At 44.6% G+C, this 18548-nt stretch overlaps 1 protein-coding gene and 1 long non-coding RNA gene across 3 annotated transcripts in view; one reads left to right on the plus strand and one right to left on the minus strand.

Annotated features, from left to right (window-relative positions):
* LOC129470000 (uncharacterized) overlaps positions 1-16672 on the plus strand; it is an 81320-nt gene extending 64648 nt beyond the window's left edge. The window contains exons 4-5 of the long non-coding RNA XR_010118023.1: positions 3363-3448; positions 15616-16672. This is a non-coding gene — a long non-coding RNA (uncharacterized lncRNA). The remainder of the gene's footprint in view (positions 1-3362; positions 3449-15615) is intronic.
* The window catches only part of ASIC2 (acid sensing ion channel subunit 2), a 1112670-nt gene that overhangs the window by 543791 nt on the left and 550331 nt on the right, over positions 1-18548 (minus strand). The window lies entirely within an intron of this gene.

The raw sequence follows: 18548 nt of genomic DNA on the forward strand, positions 1-18548 counted from the left end.
CCGTTGATTTATAGGAACACTTTATTTTTCATAGATGTTAATCTATTTTTAACCTTACAAATTGCATATATCTTTATGAAAATATTCTAGGACAGTCAATAGATGTGGTTCCTCTCTGTCTCAAAAACTTTGCCATGGAGAGAGGTAGATAGAACAGCACATTTATTGTGTCCAAAGAGCTAGTTTGGGTGGTCTCTGTTTCTTTTTTCTTTTCTTTTATTATTATTATTTTTTTGCTGCAAATCTACAAGATATGTGTTAATATTCCTATTTTATAGATGAGGAAAATGAATCTGGTAATTTGCCCAAGGACGCTCAACCAATAAGAGTAGAAACTTGTACAGATTCAGGTCTGTCTGTCTGTTTCAGCAGAGTGGAAAGAAGGTGGCACCAGGAGTGGGGAGGTCTGATCTTAGTTCTGGCTCTATCACTAGCTGGCCACATGACCAACACCTGGCCTCCACACATGTCAGTCTCCTCACATGATGATAGAGAGGCTGGACACAAGGTCTCAAATGTTCCAGCCCATTCTACCAACAGAGCAGAGTGGTTGGCTTTGCCACTACCTCATGAGTGATTCACCTCTGAATCTCCACTTTGTTTTCCTCATATGAAGGTAGAGATGCAAATAGCACTGAGTCCCCAGGGCTTCTGTAAGGATTCGACGATTCATGTAAAGTACTTAACATATAGCACAAGTTCCATAGATGCCATAGAATGTCATTATAATTCCATAAATAGGAGACCAGTTAGTCTGGATTGGGAAGCACTGTGAAATGTAGAGTATGATGTAAAGGAACATTTTACTACCTTTAGGCATAAATAATAACACCTAGGAAGAGTTTTGTCAATAGGCAACTCTCCTTCTTTGAAAGGTGAAGAAAGGAGCTCTGTGACAAGCTTGTGGCTTATACAGTGGGGGTGCGTTGAAGTTATTCAACCCTATCTATGGTTTGTCCTCTTTTCCAAAAGAATTGGCAGCTGGGCAGTGCTATCTGCAAAAACTGTATGGAGATAAATGCTAACCCAGGGGCTCCCAGGAATCACAGGATCTGAATGGGGCTCTAAATGCATGCCTTGCTTTCCTCTCCATGAAAACTGTATTTGAAACAAGGGAGTCAAGCTGCTCTGGACTCAGTAGGTTTCATGGGCAGAGGGGCAGGCTATCAGCAAGCAGGGCCCCCCTTCAAAACAGAGAGTACAGAGAGGCAAGGGGCTCTTTAAACATGCATGCCAAGAGAGCAAACGCCCCACAGCTAATGGCTCTGCAGGCTTAGAAAGGGGATGCCTGCAGAGTTTGCCTGTAATTAGTTGTTAACACATGAAAATAAAAGCCGATTTGGAAACGGAGTCCATCATTTATTTATAGCGATCTAATGCAAGTATTTTTTTAAATAAAAAACTGGACACAGTTCCCAGTCAGAACCAAACCATTCAAGTAGCTCCAAACTTACCTCCTCACTCACTCACCTTCTCTCTACCTTTTCTTAGAAGTCCACCTAAACCAGACTGACCTGCCTGAGCCCTGCACCCTTTGGCTTTCAGGCTTGCATTCTGCCCCAGACTGTTGTGCATGACTAGATCGTGCCCCTGATTCCTTGCACTTGTGCCTCTGTGTCTGTGCTGGTGAATGAAAAGAGCACAGACTTCAGAGAGAACCCAGTTCAAATCCTGTTTCTAGCCCTTTTCAGCTCTATGACATCAGGCAAGGCACTCTCCAAGCCTAGGCTTGTTGTAATTCAGGTATAGATGTGACTAGGTACAGAAAGCCCCTAGTATGTTGCCTAGCGCATAGCAGGCACCCTCATTCCCTCCTGGCCAAGGCCTGCATTTTTCTTTTTCATTCATTCTTAATTTATGGCAGAAAAATCAGAACAGCGTAGATAGTACAAGTTCTACAGCCAGACTGCCTCTCTGTGTTACTTCAAGTGACTTACTTAGGCTTATAGGGCCCAATGTCCTCCAATGGAAAGTGGGAATGATACCATTACCTACCTCACAGTGCACCTGTGAAGGCCAAGTGAGCACTTAATAAGAACTCATAGCATTTCAGTGCTCTTGGTACAGGCAGTGATAGCATGCAAGGAGGAGATGTTTTCTCCTTACTCCCTACCCATAAACGCTATACCTGGAGTATGGTGAGAAAGGAAAGGGCACCTGTTCTTTGAGTCTGACAGACCTGAACCAGGATCATACCGATTCCACCGCTGTGATCCTAGGGAAAGGTATAGAACATCTCTGGGCTTCACTTTTCTTCTCTATAAAACGGGAGTATCAACAGCACCTACCTCATAGAGTTGTTGTAAGGGTTATATGCATTAATATGTGTAATGCTCTCAAAATAGGGCCTGACATATAGTATGTTCTCATTAAACATTACCTTGTAACAAATGTATGACCTCTTTGTTGACTTTGAGCCTCTTCATTCATCTTTTCTCCTCGGCTTTTCCTTCTTATAGCTTCCTCTGGCCAGGATACCCAACTGCCAGGGCTCAAGAGGACAACGTTGAAGACAGTTACCGTCTCTCCATTATACACAGTATCCCAGGGAAGCCTCCTACTACTGCTGCAAGGGAGGGTCATTTTAAGAGGAGTCCAAGGCTTCTGGAACATGCTGTGCTCCCTCTGTGGCCCCAGGTCTAAGTGCAGCCCTTAAATTACTGTGCAGCTTCAGAAGAGACTGAAGCATTTCCTGGTCATAAACAGCTTTGCTCCTTCTGCAAGGGAATCTCCAGGGGAGAGGTGAAAAGGAAGAGGGGCGGCAAGCAGGGCAGCCTGACATGGGATTCAGGTGCTGCTGAGAGGCCTCCCCATGCTGTGGAGACAACAGAGCCTATCTTATTGGTTCTCTAGACCCAGAGCTTCCCAACCTGGCACGGTATTAGTATTTCCTGGACTTCTCCCCAGAATAACCAAACCTGGTATTTCAGGAAGATGGCCCTGGAATTGGCATTCTTACCAACCACAGGGGATTTGGATGCAGCAAATGAACAACAGTGGAAAAGCAGTTCCCTTAGCACCTATTTTTACCAGTCCCCTCATTCTCTCTCTAAGGAATTAGCCACCAACTGAGAGATGTCCTACATATGACTGCTCAGCCTCATTCCCCTGCTCTGTGCTCACACCATGTTCTACCCAGCCTGTCCCCAACCTGTCTTACACTACCATCCGTGAAACTCCTACCCTTCTGCCTAGGGCCTCTCCAAAGGAGAGAAGAGAACCTTTCCAGTGGGAGCCAGCGGTGTGTTTCTGGTGCTTGAGGTGTTGAGTTGAAAATGCCATTATTAGCATTTTTCATCCAGCTGCATCCAAGCCTGGCCATGTTTCTGTTACTTACTTGGGCTTCCAATCTCCATTTACAGGTTTTGCACACAGCGAGGACTCAAGAACTGTACTTTCTGGATGGAGCTGAATTTCTATGGGAACATACTTCCCGTCTCCTAAACAGGTGACTTATAAGACACCTTTGGAACCCATTCTACTGGCAGTTTAGAGACCACCTGCCCTTATTTTATTTAACTGAACCCCTTCCACTCTACTTTGGGCCACAATGTCTGATTTTAGGAATGATGAGATGTTCTGAATGCCCTTAGAAGTGTTCCGCTATCTACTGGTCATTAAAAGCAAATGACAGCACAGTGAAACACTGTGGTTTGGAAGTGTCTAATCCTGGTAGTCACTCAAGCTGACACTCCAATTCTCTGAGCCTTAATTTTTACTTATAGTACATGTTAAACCAGATGATTTCTAAAATCTCTTCAGGCTCTGCTACCTTACTCATTTACATTATCAGTCATTTACACCTTAGTATGAATAAAGACTGAACAAAGTAAAATGGGTGGGCGAGACAATTGGGACTGATAGAATAAAGGGACATAGACTAAATGGCTGAGGGATACCAAGAAAAAAGTTCAAATAAGTTTCCTTAGGGAAGCCTTTGCCTATTCTTGGGAAGATCTTTGTATGTTTGGGGCTCAGTCACTGTGTCATTAGACTCCACCTCTCCCCTTATTTACTTTACTCCCCCCTCCTCTTCCCTACACCAGCTCTACAACTGACCCAGCTTGACCTTGACAGAGGGGGCACTAATGGCTCTTCAATATAGCCCTACCTGGAAGGTGCTGATTTTGCATAATCCTAAGATTAGTCAGAGTTCATATAGTTGACTGTAATTAAACTGTGGAGCTAAGGATCGGGGTCTGTGATCTGAAACAGTGACCGTGGTAAGCCCCTGACACAGCAGGAAAGAAGAGATGGGTGGGGTCAGAATTCTCCAGCTTCTGCTGCTGCATCCTCACCTGCTCCTAGGGAGCACCTTGGAGGCGGTCATAGTATGCAGGTAATGGTCAGGTGCAGTGGATCACTCCTGTAATCCCAGCACTTTGGGAGGTCGAGGCGGGTGGATCACTTGAGGTCAGGATTTCATACCAGTCTGGCCAACATGGTGAAATCCCATCTCTACTAAAAATACAAAACAGTAGCTGGGCGTGGTGGTGGGTGCCTGTAATCCCAGCTACTTGGGAGGCTAAGGCAGGAGAATCACTTGAACCCGGGAGGCGGAGGTTGCAGTGAGCCAAGATCACACCATTGTACTCCAGCCTGGGTAGCAAGAGTGAAAGTGTATCTCAAAAAAAAAAAAAAAAAAAAAAAGAATGCCGGTGGGTGACTGAGACGTCAGCCCAGGGCACACTGGAACCTCCGCAGCATTATTCCGGAGGTGAAAATAGAAAACAAGGAGATATACACCAGTGCTGCGGGGTACCCATCCAGTTTATTCATTCATTCCACATTCATCGAGAATCACGTGCTTTACTGTGTCCAGAATTGGTTCCTTCTGGTGGGTTCTTGGTCTCCCTGACTTCAAGAATGAAGCTGCAGACCCTCTCGGTGAGTGTTACAGCTCTTAAAGATGGTGTGTCGGGAGTTTGTTCCTTCAGATGTTCAGCTGTGTCTGGAGTTTCTTCCTTCCAGTGGTCTCGCTGATTTCAGGAGTAAAGCCGCAGACCTTCGCAGCGAGTGCTACAGCTCTTAAATGTAGTGCGGACCCAAAGACTAAGCAGCAGTAAGACTTATTGGGAAGAGCAAAAGAACAAGCTACCACAACGTGGAAGAGAACCCGAGCGGATTTGCACGGTGGGCTCGGGTGGCCTGCGTTTATTACCTTATTTGGCCCCACCCACATCCTGCTGATTGGTCTATTTTACAGAGAGCTGATTGGTCCATTTTACAGAGAGCTGATTGGTCCATTTTACAGAATGCTGATTGGTCTGTTTTTACAGAGTGCTGATTGGTATGTTTACAAACCTCTAGCTAGACACAGAGTGCTGATTGGTGCATTTACAATCCTTTAGCTAGACAGAAAAGTTCCCCAAGTCCCCACCTGACCCAGAAGCCCAGCCGGCTTCACCTCTTATTACCATCCTGAACTCCAGGGTTGGTACCCACAGGGTAGTATGTTGACCACCAGATCACTTTATACAGCATCCAAACTGGCATGGAGAACTCAGACTCCATTCAGATGGATATCAGTTCCATCTGGATCTAATCAAATGCAAAGGACCCAGCATCACAAATACAGGTGGCAGGTAAGACTCAAAGTCAGGAGTGCAGCACTGCTGCAACTGTGGGTATGGAGTTCTATGAGAGCAGGGCTTTGACCATTGTGGTGAGAGAGATGTATGCAAAGAGGGAGCGGAAGGAAAGAGCTGGGGACTAGCGATCTGAGTAGAAACCACACTACAGGTGGCATCAGTATCATGAAAGAATGAAAATGATGTTACTTGTAGATATGTAGGTCCCCAGGGCCCACACTAGGCGAATTGGATGATGGGTCTGTTGCACTAAAAGCAATGCCAGGCTGCACTCATGAGTGAGGCTGAGGGTCCTAATGGCTCCCAGCACCTATCAGGTTAGCTCAAGATTAGGAGGACTTAAGAATGAGAGTGAAGACTCAATGACCCCAGCTCGGCACCTCCTTCTCACTCTTGTTTTTGTGACCCTGGGGTCCCCAGGTCCTTCTTCAGTGGGATCTTACTCTTGCTGAGTCTCAGCTAATATAAGATAAGGTGGTAGTAATGTCTTATTGTAGCACCTCCCCAAGATATGAAAAATAACTAAGTTCTTTTTATTAAATGGCTTAAAGGCCTATGGGATACAAACACTACAAGTGTAATAGTGTCATCTGCATAGGGGCATCTACCCAGGGTTAATGGGCCACGGTCATATAGATACCACCTTTTTGGTTTATGCAGTAGGCAAAATTTTTTAAATGTCCCCATCCTCAAGATCACACCTCTAATCTCTAGAATCTTTGAATAGGCTGAGATACCACCTCCATGAATATGTTACATTAACAGCAAAAGAAGTTTTGGCAGATGTAATTAAGGTTACTAATTAGTTGACCTTAAAATAGGAAGATTAGCCTGGATTATCTGGGTGGGCTCAATGTAATCCCACGTGTTCTTAAAGGCAGAAGAGGAGGACAGCAGGTGAAGTCAGAGAGATTCAAAACACAAGGATTCAACTTTCTGTTGCTGGCCTTGAAGATGCAGGAGGCCATGAGCCAAGGAATGCAAGCAGCCTCTGGAATTTGAAAATGACCTAGGTGCTCAGTCCTACAGCTGCATGGAACTGAAATCTGCCAACACCCTGAGTGATACGGAAGTGGATTTTCTCCCAAAGCCTCCTGATGGGAGCCCCGGCCAGCTGACACGTTGACTTCAGCACTATTAGATCAAACAAAGAGCCCACCCAAGGCTGTTACTGAAAGGAGGACCTTGAGTGTAAGTTATTCAGTTTCTTGGCGTTTTGAACAAAGAATTGGACAAAACACACAAAGTAACAAAGGACTGAAACATAGGAACGAAGTAGGGAAAGCAGGAATGTATTAAAGTGAAAAAGGACTCCACAGGGTGGGAATGGGCCCAAGCAGGTGACTCAAGGGCCCAGTTGCAAAGTTTTCTGGGTTTTAAGTACTCCTGTTCAGGTTCCTATTGGCTACCCTTCATCTGGATGAAGAATTTGGCCTGTGGCTAATTAAAAGATGAAGGGAATTGGTGTCCTATGCAATGAAGTGATGGTCCCTGCTTGGCCCTCGGCCCATCGAAGGCACTCTCCCTTTCCATCTGAGACATCTCTCCCTTTCCATCTGGTGGAAGGGGAGGGTTGTAGGGAGAGTAGCCTTTGCTCCTTTGCTACTCTGGAGCGGGGAGGTGGGGTTTTTCCTTTTGGTTTAGCTTTAGGAAGTTGGTGTTAGTTGGCCTTAGCTTCCTGACCCTAGACCCTTTTGATTCAGCTTTAGGAAGTCAGCACGAATTGGCCTCGGATTCCCTGCCCCCACACCTTGGTGTTTTTCCTGGGTTCAGCACCAATTGTCCTTAAGTTCCCTGCCTCCAGACCCTTATTCTCTTTCCTGAAGATGGCTTAAACTTCTGACCCACAGAACTAGGAGCTAATCAATGAGTGTAGTTTTAAGCCACTGAGTTTGGCAATTTGTTACAACACCTGTTGAAAATGAATGTAATCTACAAAATAGGAGACTTAATTAGGGGAGGGACAGTAATGAGTTGTGAGCACCTGGAGGGCAGAAACTAGGTGTTATTTGTTTGGAGGCCTTACAGCCTGATATGTAGTAAATGCTCAATAAATATAAGTGAATGAATCAATGAATAAATGTTAAAAGAATAAGCAAAGGAGCCAGGCTCAGTCTATAAATTAATGATTTCCCAAATGGCTGCAGATTCCAGGATGTGTTCAACCGAGAGGCAAGGGTGCTGAGAGGTTAGCGCTTAAGAGTCTGATGTCTGGAGTCTGAGGTCTAATCTCAATTTGGTCTGCTAGCTGTAACCCTTGGGCAAGTTACCTAACTTCTCTGTGCCTTTATTTTTCCACCTGCAAAGTTAGGATAGTAACAGTAACTACCTCATAGGGTTGTCACAAGGATTAACTAAAGGATGTACATCAAGCTCTTAGAACAGTGGCTTGCCATAGTAAATATTCAGTACATATTTGCAATTATTTCACAGATGGAATCAAAATGATCTGATTTCAATTTTTGTTTCTCCAACAAGGTACTCAATTGGTCTCCACACCCCACCCCCTCATACACACTCCAAACCTTCATTTTCTCATTTATAAAATAAAGAGATGAACATTAAGAATATTCTTTATTTTAAAAACGTCTATCATGTTAAAAAGCAGTGGGCACTGTTATTTTAATCTAGGCAAAGTCCCATAGTTCTCACTGTTGCTGGCTTTTCAAAGTGGAATTCATCAGCAAATAACGTTACTAATGCTGCAAGTGAGTGGGGCTGGGTGGGGTTGGGCTGGCTCTCACCCTGCCCTCCAGATGCAATGAGTGTGGGGCCACTGGTGACTTCCACAAAGGTTCATTGAAAAGGTCCAGCCCAGCAGCAGCTTGGTCTAAGGCAAAGCTTCTTTTCTCACTGATTAGCTGAGCAGGGAGAGAGGAAGCTATTAGTTTTATTGTTGTTTTTCTTTATTGGACTCACAAGGCCTCAATGCCATAAACCCATAAACCAGAACTGGATACAATCTATTCTTAATTATACAGGGACAGATTCTCTGCATTACAAATTGTCCACAGCAAACCTTGCTCACTAATTATTGATGAGATTGTCACTTGCCCTGCCTAAGCTCATGTTGGCATAAATGGCCCCATTTCTTACTGTGGACTTAGAAGGCCTTATATTAGAACTGCTTACGTGTGGACATTTCTCTGCCTGCCTCCCCACCTAGAAGAGAAGTTGCTTCACAGTGGGCACTGTGCTATCTATGAAACAGTTTGAATGTATGCCCCAACCATGACCTTCCTTCCAGAACAGACGAAGGGAGCCGGCCATTATAGCTACGTCCATATTCAACTCTAAGCATCAGGACCCAAACTCCAGGACAATGCCTGTCCTGTTTAGGCGAGTGTTTTGCATCAGTGTTTAGGGAAAATCTCTATAATAGAAACTACAGAAGGAGAGGGGACTGTCTTAGGGCATGTCAGAACATGCCCAGATTATTTCATAGCCCGTAGCACCGAACATACCAATGTTCAAGGGTGAGCACTCAAGCCGCTTGTGAAGCCCCAGGTAAATGATGCTCAGCTGCCAAGGTTTCATTTTATTCAATCACAGCGTGGGCAATTAAGAATAAACTGCATTTGATTTCTCTGTGGTTGAGAAAGGATCTTGATGAGATGTCATTCTGGAGCTGAGTGTGTAGGTCCCAGGCAGACACGTTCTGGGCTCCTGGAGCTGAGGGTGGGGATGAGCAAGCCTCTGCTTGGGTTTATCACAGCCAGAGCTACAGGACCTTTGGATTGTTTTCTTTCCTGTGCCCTAGCCTTGAACTCTTGGCAAAGTTCGGAAATCCGTTTTCATAAAACTAATTTATTTTTCCATTTATTTGATTAATTGAAATTGCTAATACTCTGGCCTCTAGGTCATAAACACTGGATAATAAAACCCCCTCTACATCTGTCCAGTGTTTTAGTGTTCATTAAGCATTTCACATCATCTGAAAGGTAGGCAGGGAAGGGATCACCATCTTTAGTTCATGGAGAGGGAGACATGTGTTGTCAATGATTACAGTTAGTACGGAGCAGAGCTGGGGCTGGAAGCTGGTTCTTAGAGTCCAAGTCTAGTTCTCTTGTGGGGTGGCTAACAAGAGAATGAATGGCTCTTGTTGAAACTATTCCAGTTTACCCCAGGACTGAGTAGATTTTTAGGATCTGAGGCTTTTAGTTTTAAAACTGGGTAAGTTCTGGGCAAACTGGGAGGAGCTGGTCACTCTACTTCAGAATCCCAGGGTGTCTCTTGTGATAGAGCCCTGTCACCTCCATCAGGTTCAGGGGAGGGAGGTGGCATGTGACTTGGCACAGGTGAGGCAGATTTTGTACCCGGAGCAGCCAACCAGGGCTGCTAACTGAGAACAGCCAGAAAAACCTTGTGGATGATCAGAGAGTGGCAGGAGATCCATCTAAGTCAGATCTTGGGGTGGGGTTTGATGGGTTGTGGAGGGACGGCAGGTACTGGTGATGGAGTGACCCCTCCTGCCTAGGCTGCTTGTGGAGACAGTTCATAGGAGAAGGATTCGGAAGCCTGAAGAGTGCTGAGCCAGAGAGGGGACACTAACAGGAACTGCCTGGCCAGAAAGACCCATGAGAGAGACACCGATGGCCTAAAGACAAAGACAGGGCAGAGGCACCATGGTGGGTTGATGGGATGATGGGGGATGGAGGGAAAATGTCAGAGAAGAAGCAGACAGAGAGAGGAGTGTCCATGAAGTAGTTTCAGTTGGAGAAGAGTTTTGTGGCCCTCACTTGCCATCCACAGAATCTCTGTCCTTGTGGGCTATAGCCTCCTTCCCTCCAGCCTGGAAATTAAATCCTTCCTAATAAACCAGCCAATCTCATTTAGTTGGGGTGGGAAGAAAGGGAAAATGATTTGTTCAAAGTGGCCTGAGCCTGAGCTGAGTCTTGAGCTCTCCAATGCAGGTTAATGGGCTTTTAGCCTTGAATCAGGGCGAGAGCCAGGCAGGCCAGTTGGCTCATGGATGTGCTCCCTTGTCAGCCTCACTGTGTCCTTGACCCAGTCCCAGGACCTCTGGCCCTGGGAACTTAGATGCCTTCCCCAGTCTCTGAAGGATGGGATCTCAGGTCTTGGTTCCATTCCCTTGCTTGTTAGCATTTTGCCTTTATTAATTTGAAGAAATTCAAATCTTATTGAGAAATCATTAAGTTAAACCAAACCCAGAACAAAGCAACTGAGTAGAAAATTGCAGATACCAGCTGCACTTTTTCCTTCCCACCCAGAGTGGATAAAAGACTGTTTTTGTGATTACTACAGAGGCAAGCAGGGAGAGTAAGGCACCTTCACTGGGCATGTGGTCACCATGTGCCTGGCCAGAAAGCCCCAGGAGTTGATGTCAATATGGGAAACTGTGTAATGCTGCAGGGAATATAAATAAGACATTAGGAATCAGCTAACAGATGGGATTTCCTATCCTTTTTTGCTATGGCAACCAGGTAGGATGTTATAACCTGCATTTTGGTTTTCCCGTCTGCCCCCTAGTCTCGATGTTTTATCTAATTTGTAGTTTTCTTAGTCTTGATATATTTAATTTATATCTTTTACTTTATTACATATATTTCTTGAAAGCTGCTTCAAATCCTCTGTGGAACAAAGTGAGGAATAAATATACCGTCTGATGAGCCTCTCCACTAGTGTCCTTTTTGGAGCGTAGTGCCACAGTATAAGACTAAGTAATTAGGGAAGCAGGATGGCGGAGTTGTCATGCATGCCTCCACAATACCTTATCTCGGTGTGCAGAAGGGGGCACACAGCCACCTCTATGTTGTGCCAGTGCTTCCTAGACTCAGGAGAAGCAAGTGAACATGGCTCTGTGTGAGCTGTCAAAGAAGAGTGTCCACCGCAGCTCTTGGCTCATGGTACCAAGTCACCCTGTCTCAGAATCTTATTGAATTATGATTTCATAAATATCCTCATAAAGAAGACAGTCTGTCTTCCTGGAGCTTTTTTCTGGAGCTTTTGGGTTCTCAGATTTTATATTCTCAGTCTGTGTTTACCATCCGGTGGGGGGCAGGGGGACCTTTTGTAACCTGCTCGGGTGAATTGAGATACATCTTATAAAATTCTTGGGTTATTGCAATGGCTTCCCAACTAGCATCTCTGCTTCACTCTTGCCTCCCTACAACCCACTGATTGATCATTCAAAAAATGTAAATCATCACTATGCCACTTCCCTCTGTAGAACCTTGCATTGCTCTTGGCATAAAATCCATGGTTCTTCCCAGGCCTTCAAGACCCTGCATGATCTGGGCCCTACATACTCTTGTCTCCCTTGTCATTCTTCTTTTGGCTTCCTGAATATGCCCAATGTATTCCTGTCTTGAGTTTTTGCTTCTTCAATTACTATTGCTTGTTACAGGATTTTCCTGTTTCTTCATGTAGTAAGTTCTTTCTTATTCTTTAGGTCTCAAATATCATCTTAGACATGCCTTCTGTCCCAATCCATCTAAACTGGCTCCATCCCCTTCAGTCTGCTCGACCTCAGAATTATCCATCACATCATGCTACTTACATCCAGCATTTATCACAATCTGCAATTATCTTCTTTATTTTCTCATTTGTTCATTATATACCTCCCTAAGTAGTGTATAAGCTTCAGAGGGCAGAGACTTGATCTGTTTTGATCTCAGCTATAACTGAGCCACACCTAGCACCTAGAACTGTGGCTGGCATGTAGGAAGTTCTTAATAAATATTTGTGAGATTAATGTATCAATGACTTAAACCAAAAGTTCACAAACTATGGCTCACGGACCAAATCCAGCCTGTTGCCTGTTCGTGTAAATAATGTTCTGTTGGAACACAGCCTATTCACTTACATGTGCTACATGATTATGTATTGTCTGCGGCTGTTTTTGGTGCTACCATGGCAGAGTTGAGTACTTGCAACAGACATCATATAGCTTGCAATCCTGGAAATATTTACTGTCTGATCCTTTACAGAAAATGTTTGTTGACCCTTGGCTTAAACCATAACCCTAACAATGGCTTAATCCATATGGGTATTTAGCGTTTCACTTAATGAGAAACAGAAGATCTCAGGGTCAGTTCAGTGGCTCAATTATGTCATGCAGAACTCACAGTCCTGCTATTTTGTGCTCCTCTATGCTGGAAATAACTTCCCTCAAAGGTCTAAGATGGCTGCCACAGATGTACACATGATGTCCTTACACATCAGAGTTCTAAGGAAAAAGGAGCTTAGTGAGAGCAAAAACTGGCTTTCACATGCTCAGTGCTTGGCCAGTGATTGACAAGAAGGAGACTGCCATGATTGGCTTAGACCAGTCATGATTCATGCCTTGAGGTTGGGCATAACACCTATAGTGAGCAGAGAAGAAGGCGGACGTCTGTCCACTTGTATGAATGAAGCACACTCAGTTTCCTCAAACTCAAGGTGGTTGTGATTAAGGACTGAAGTTTGTCTAGTCTCTCCCCTTGACAGAATTAGAAATGGTTGGGCACATTATTACTCTTTTTTCCTTTTCTAGCTTTCAGGTGGATCTTCTGTCTAATCCTTCACCCTCTTCACCATTTTCTTCCCACTTGCTCCCAGCCTTGACCATATAACATAACTTCAGGCAAGTAGGTCTCAGCTGACTTTATGACAATCTCACTTGATTCAGATTTTCCTAAGAGGACAGCCTGGCCTCATTATAAAGATTTAGGAACACCAATTGAGAGTGTAAAATGTTCCCAATTCTATTCCCCACCAGCCAAGTCTGATGCTTCAAACTCCACTATACAAGGGACATTTTAGTTTAATGCATTGTTCTTCAGAATGTCTGTGTTAAAATGAATGGTATTTTCAAAAAACCATTCATAATGTGAGCTTATGGCTTAATCTCAAAGGTATGACATCACATATCATCTTGGACAACAGAAATCTTGACCTTGAGAGAAGCAGGGAGAATGTTATCATGGAAATAGCACAGAATCATGAGATACCTGGATTCCAGTCCTGTTTGTCTATTGCTTTGTTATCCACCTTAGGTAAATTCACTGTCTCTTTCTGGACCTCACCTCCCTCATCTGTTTGATGAAAGAGTTGGTTTCAGTGATCTTTGAGGGCCCTTTCAGCTGGTGAAGAGGGATTGGCCACACACTTTGTATAGTTTCATGTCCACATCACTGCCTTCATTCATTCCTCATTTCTTGAGCCATTCTCCCAATCCGTATTTATTGAGAACTTCCCATGTGCTAGGAGTTTTCCTGGATGCTGGGAGTGTAGCACTCCCGCTCCCATGAAGCTTACTGTCGAATGGGGAAGACAGAAAGAGTACACAAGTAATATAACACCGTGAGACAAGTGTGAGGAAAGAGGAGACAAGATCACATCACAGGCTCATTTCAGTCCAAGGCAGAGAGGGAAGGTGTTACCTCATACAAGGGGTCAAGAGTGGCTCCCCAGATATGGAGATGTTTCAGCCCGAAGGAAGAGTCAGAGTTGACCAAGCTAAAAAAGTGTGGTGGGAGAAGAATCTCTCCAGTAGGGGTATTGGCATGTGTTAAGAACTGTTAGTAAACTGTGTATCATTTGTGCTATATCAGGTTCACCATTTTTCAGTCAATTCACTCGCTATGTGGCCCATTCAAAATGACAATGGAAAGAAGAATCAGATAAATTTAAGAAGAACCTGAGCCAGGTTTATCCAACCAACCACCACTGGGATCATAGTTAATATCTATTTTATTACTTAAATAAACCTATACTATGCATTTTAAGCATGCCACATATGTCAGATTCATTGCTTTAAAATAGAATTATCAAATTGTCACAATGTGCTAGGCACTTGGCCAGAGCCAGAGAAGGGAAGTAGAAGAGGACACAGACCATCATCTCCGGGAGCTCAGAGCTTAGTGTGGAGACAGTTGAGAACATTAACAGCCCAAGTCCAGTGTGTTCCCAGGCACACAGAGGATGCTGACACTATCAGGCTGGGGCCAGGAAAGCTTTCAGAAGGCCATCAGCCCCTGGAACTGAAATTATTTCTTATTTATTTATTTTACTGTAGTAAAATAAACATAACAAAGTTTATCGTTTTAACCATTCTTATGTGTATCATTCAGAGGCATTGAGTACATACACAATGCTATACAACCATCGCCACCATCCATCCCCAGAAACCACTCATCATCCCAGACAGAAACTCTGTGCCCGTGCAGCAAACACTCCCCATTTCCCAATCACCCCAGCTTCTGGAAACCTCAATTCTACTTTCTGTCTCAAATTTGCCTACTCTAGACACTTCACATAAATGGAATCACACAGTATTTATCTTTCTGTGTCTGGCTTGTTTCACCCAGAACAATGTCCTTAAGATTCATCCAAGTTGTAGTATGAATCAGTATTTCCTTCCTCTCAAAGGCTGAATAATAATCATATATATATATATATATATATTCACACACCACATTTTGTTTAGCCATTCAACTGTTGATAGACACTTGGGTTGTTTCTACCCTTTGGCTACTATGAACACAGCTGTACAAGTGTCCACTTGAGTGCTTGATTTCAATTCTTTTGGGTGCACACCCAGGAGTGGAATTAGTAGATCATATGATAATTCTATTTGAACTGAATTTTGAAGGCTAAGAATGACGAAGAAAGAGGAAGCAAACATACAATAGATTAATGCCAAGGGAGGATGCATTTCTGTGGGGTGGTCCACCCATCATATAATCTCTCACTTGTCCCGCCCTCAAAGAGCATGCTGTGTCCCACTGTGGCTACAACCACCAGCTCAGTTCCTGGTTTCCCTAGAAGTGTGACTCTGGGTTCATTCAGGGGAAGAGGGTGGATCATGGTACGCTGTGGGACATGCCCTCCTTTCCTATCTCCTTCCCTACTTCCACCCCACCCAGAAACATCCTGGGTCTTTCCATTCCCCTGCCTATCTCACTGGGTTGTTTTGAAGATCAAGGGGCGATATGGATTAAAAGTGCTGTATACCCTGTAAGGCAGTAGTAGATATTTGTGGCCATAGCTGTTGCTATTGTCCCATTGTCCTCTTTGTTAGGACCATTGTGAGCCTCCAGTGACCTCTCCTGGCCTGAGGAAGTGAAGGGGAATCATCCAGCCCCCTGAACAGGTACTTCATCATGGTGAGGAACAGGTTTCTTATTTACTACCAGGTCTGCGAGGCTCATGAAATGAAGCTCAGGTAGAACACCTTCAATGGCTGTGTCTCTACACCACACCCCAATCTCTCCTGACGCCAACGTCTATAATAATAACAGATGAAAACAGAGATTCACTCATCACATCCTGAGACATACAAAGGAAGCCAGGCTGCCATTTTCACTTAGAGTGTCCACAGATTTGCATGGGAGAAAATTTCTAGAAATTCTGCAGCTGTAGTCTCCTCCCTCCAAGAGTTGGTTTCCAAAGCTTGGTTTACTTGATTTCAAACATCTAAACCATAGGTACTCAAGAACAGTTGTGTGTTTGGCACTTTGCTAGGGTCTGTGGGGGTAGAGAAGCCCAAGACATGGGGTCTTAACCTTCAGTCTGGTCGTTGGCTTCATTCCAAGGTGCTCAAATGCTTGGTGTCTATTTCCTAACACCTCTGTTCCTGTTTTCTGTTATATTCTGCTGTTGTGGGCTCTGAGGGTGACTGCCATCCTTTGCTAAAAGACTATTTGCTTTTAGGTAACCCCTTTGCTTTCATTTGGGAAAGCTGTCTTTCAGTTACTGGCTGCCTGTCTGGTTTCTACCTGTAGTCAATCAAAACACAGGAAACTATCTGACATGGCATATGATAAGATTCTAAATTGTGTGACACATAAAATTGCCCCAGAGTCCCTGGACCACTCTAGACCTCTGATAATTAGCAGGGGTCCAGTTTCCCCTTAGGCTCAGAATGGCAAACAGATGCCACTCGGGCTGCATTTCTCTGCCCCCAGCAGACATGGTTAATCCATCTTGGTGCTTTTCGGCTGAGCCAAGGCTTGGCTTCTGACCTTTTCTCTGTGCAAAGCTGTGGGCAGCCACCATCAATCGATCTGAGTTGGCACTTAGAGTATGTAGTAGACAGCTGGTGTCCCACCCCAATATCCTTTCTGGGCCATCCCCCCAGCTGCTGGGGGTAGTGGGTCTCACAACCCACCATTGCACCTGTCTCCTGAGAATTGTTCTCTGCTGGCCCTGATAGGAGCCACCTCACCAGGAAATGTCTCAGGTGTTATGTCTTGACTGATACAAGGACACGAAAGCCTGATACCCTTGTCTCAAAGCGGGGCCACTCTGTGGTGCTATTTATACATATTGATATTCCTGGGATCAAGCTGAGAATGACTGTAGCTTTGTTGAGCCCCTCTCCTTGCTCTGTCCCCCTTCCCTCACATCCTTACAGCTTTTGTTTTAGTTTGCTTGCACCTTCAACAGATCACTCACACAAGAATCCCCATCTCAGGGTCTGTTCCTAGAGAAACCTGAGCTAACCTAGGTCATTTGCCATACCTGCCTCTGCTCCTATACCCAAGAAGGAAAAATCAAGGACAAGGATAAATTGATAATGTGCAAAGTTTCCCATTCTCTGGCTCCTGCACAGTAAACAAACCATCATCCCACAAGTGTCTTCTGGGCTCTGGACTTGTGCCACGTACTGTGCTGTGCACTGAGGACACACCGGCACACAAGACCAAGGAGGGCCCGTCCTCATGGAACTTCCATTCTATCTTAGCTCGCTTTTCCTATGCCACTTGCATTATCTGTTCCATGTATCTCTGGATTTCAGGTCGCCATTGACCCCCTGCTGTGGGTCCCAGTGCTGGCATTCTGCCCTATTCTGACAAAGATCATCTCTCAGATGGTTAACTTAGTCTTAACCTTGGTGTTCACTAGCTGCCGGATCCTTCTCTGGTTTGCTCTGATTTTAGGCCAGCCTCTATCTCATACCAGGGCATATGTAACTTTGGAGATGGCTGGGTCAGGCACAAGCCTGAAGTGAGGGAAGCTTAAAGGGGGTCGGCATTGTCTATAGTGAGTTAGAATACAACTTGCAATACCATCACTGATAACATCCACTTGCATTCAGCACTTGGTGATTTACAAAGCACTTTTATGCTTGCTATCTTATTTGCTTCTCCAACAATCTTGGAAGGTAGACCTAATTAGCTCTGTTTAAGTGGTGAGTAAGCTTAAGGATGGGTGTAGATATGACTGGACTGCAAGCAGGAAATCTCTACCCCGGACCAAAGTGAAGGAGGAGGGTAGAATGGAAAGAACAGAGCAGCTTCTGAAGCATCTCTCAGGAGACAGAAGGTCAAGTAGCAGAATCAAAGACCTTCCACTGCCCTCTCCTCCATCTTCTGTTCAACTCAGGGAGTAGAAGGTCTTTGACCCTATTGCTTGGCCTTCCATCTCCTGAGAGACTCTTCAGAATCCATCTATTCTTTCCATTCTACTATGCTCTGGTGTTCTCATTATCTGTAGCAGAAGTTTTATAATTTGCAGCTTATAGACCCCTAGAGATTCACGGGAGAGTTTCAGAGAGTTCATAATCCCCTTTCCCCAAATTGAAGTGTATGTCTATTTTTACCTGCAAAGTAATTCACACATTTCACAAGATCCCCAAAAGCATTTGCAAACCACAAAAGTCAAGAATCACTGCTTAGGTTTTGTGGCCAGGATATACAAAGGACCCGAGATGAAGACGGAGAAAGGTTTTTGATAATATCAAAACATCCACTGCAGATGCAGCAATTGTATGTGCAGGCACAGCTGTGATGTCCATGGAACATCTGGCTGATAAATGAATTTTCCTCTTTCCAGTGGTTTTGAATCATGCAGTGACTGAATTTTAGAGCGAGATGCCTGTTCACTGCTGGGCACTTGATTGTCTCTCTGGGTCCCCTCATTGGTAAAAAGAGCACATTGTGCTAGGTTATCTTCAAGGGCTCGCCCATCACTGATGTTTTGTGCTTTTGTAAAGAGCCTCAGAAATCATCT

Source organism: Symphalangus syndactylus, chromosome 20 (genome assembly GCF_028878055.3).
Source record: "Symphalangus syndactylus isolate Jambi chromosome 20, NHGRI_mSymSyn1-v2.1_pri, whole genome shotgun sequence".
In the NCBI taxonomy this organism is placed as follows: Eukaryota; Metazoa; Chordata; class Mammalia; order Primates; family Hylobatidae; genus Symphalangus; species Symphalangus syndactylus.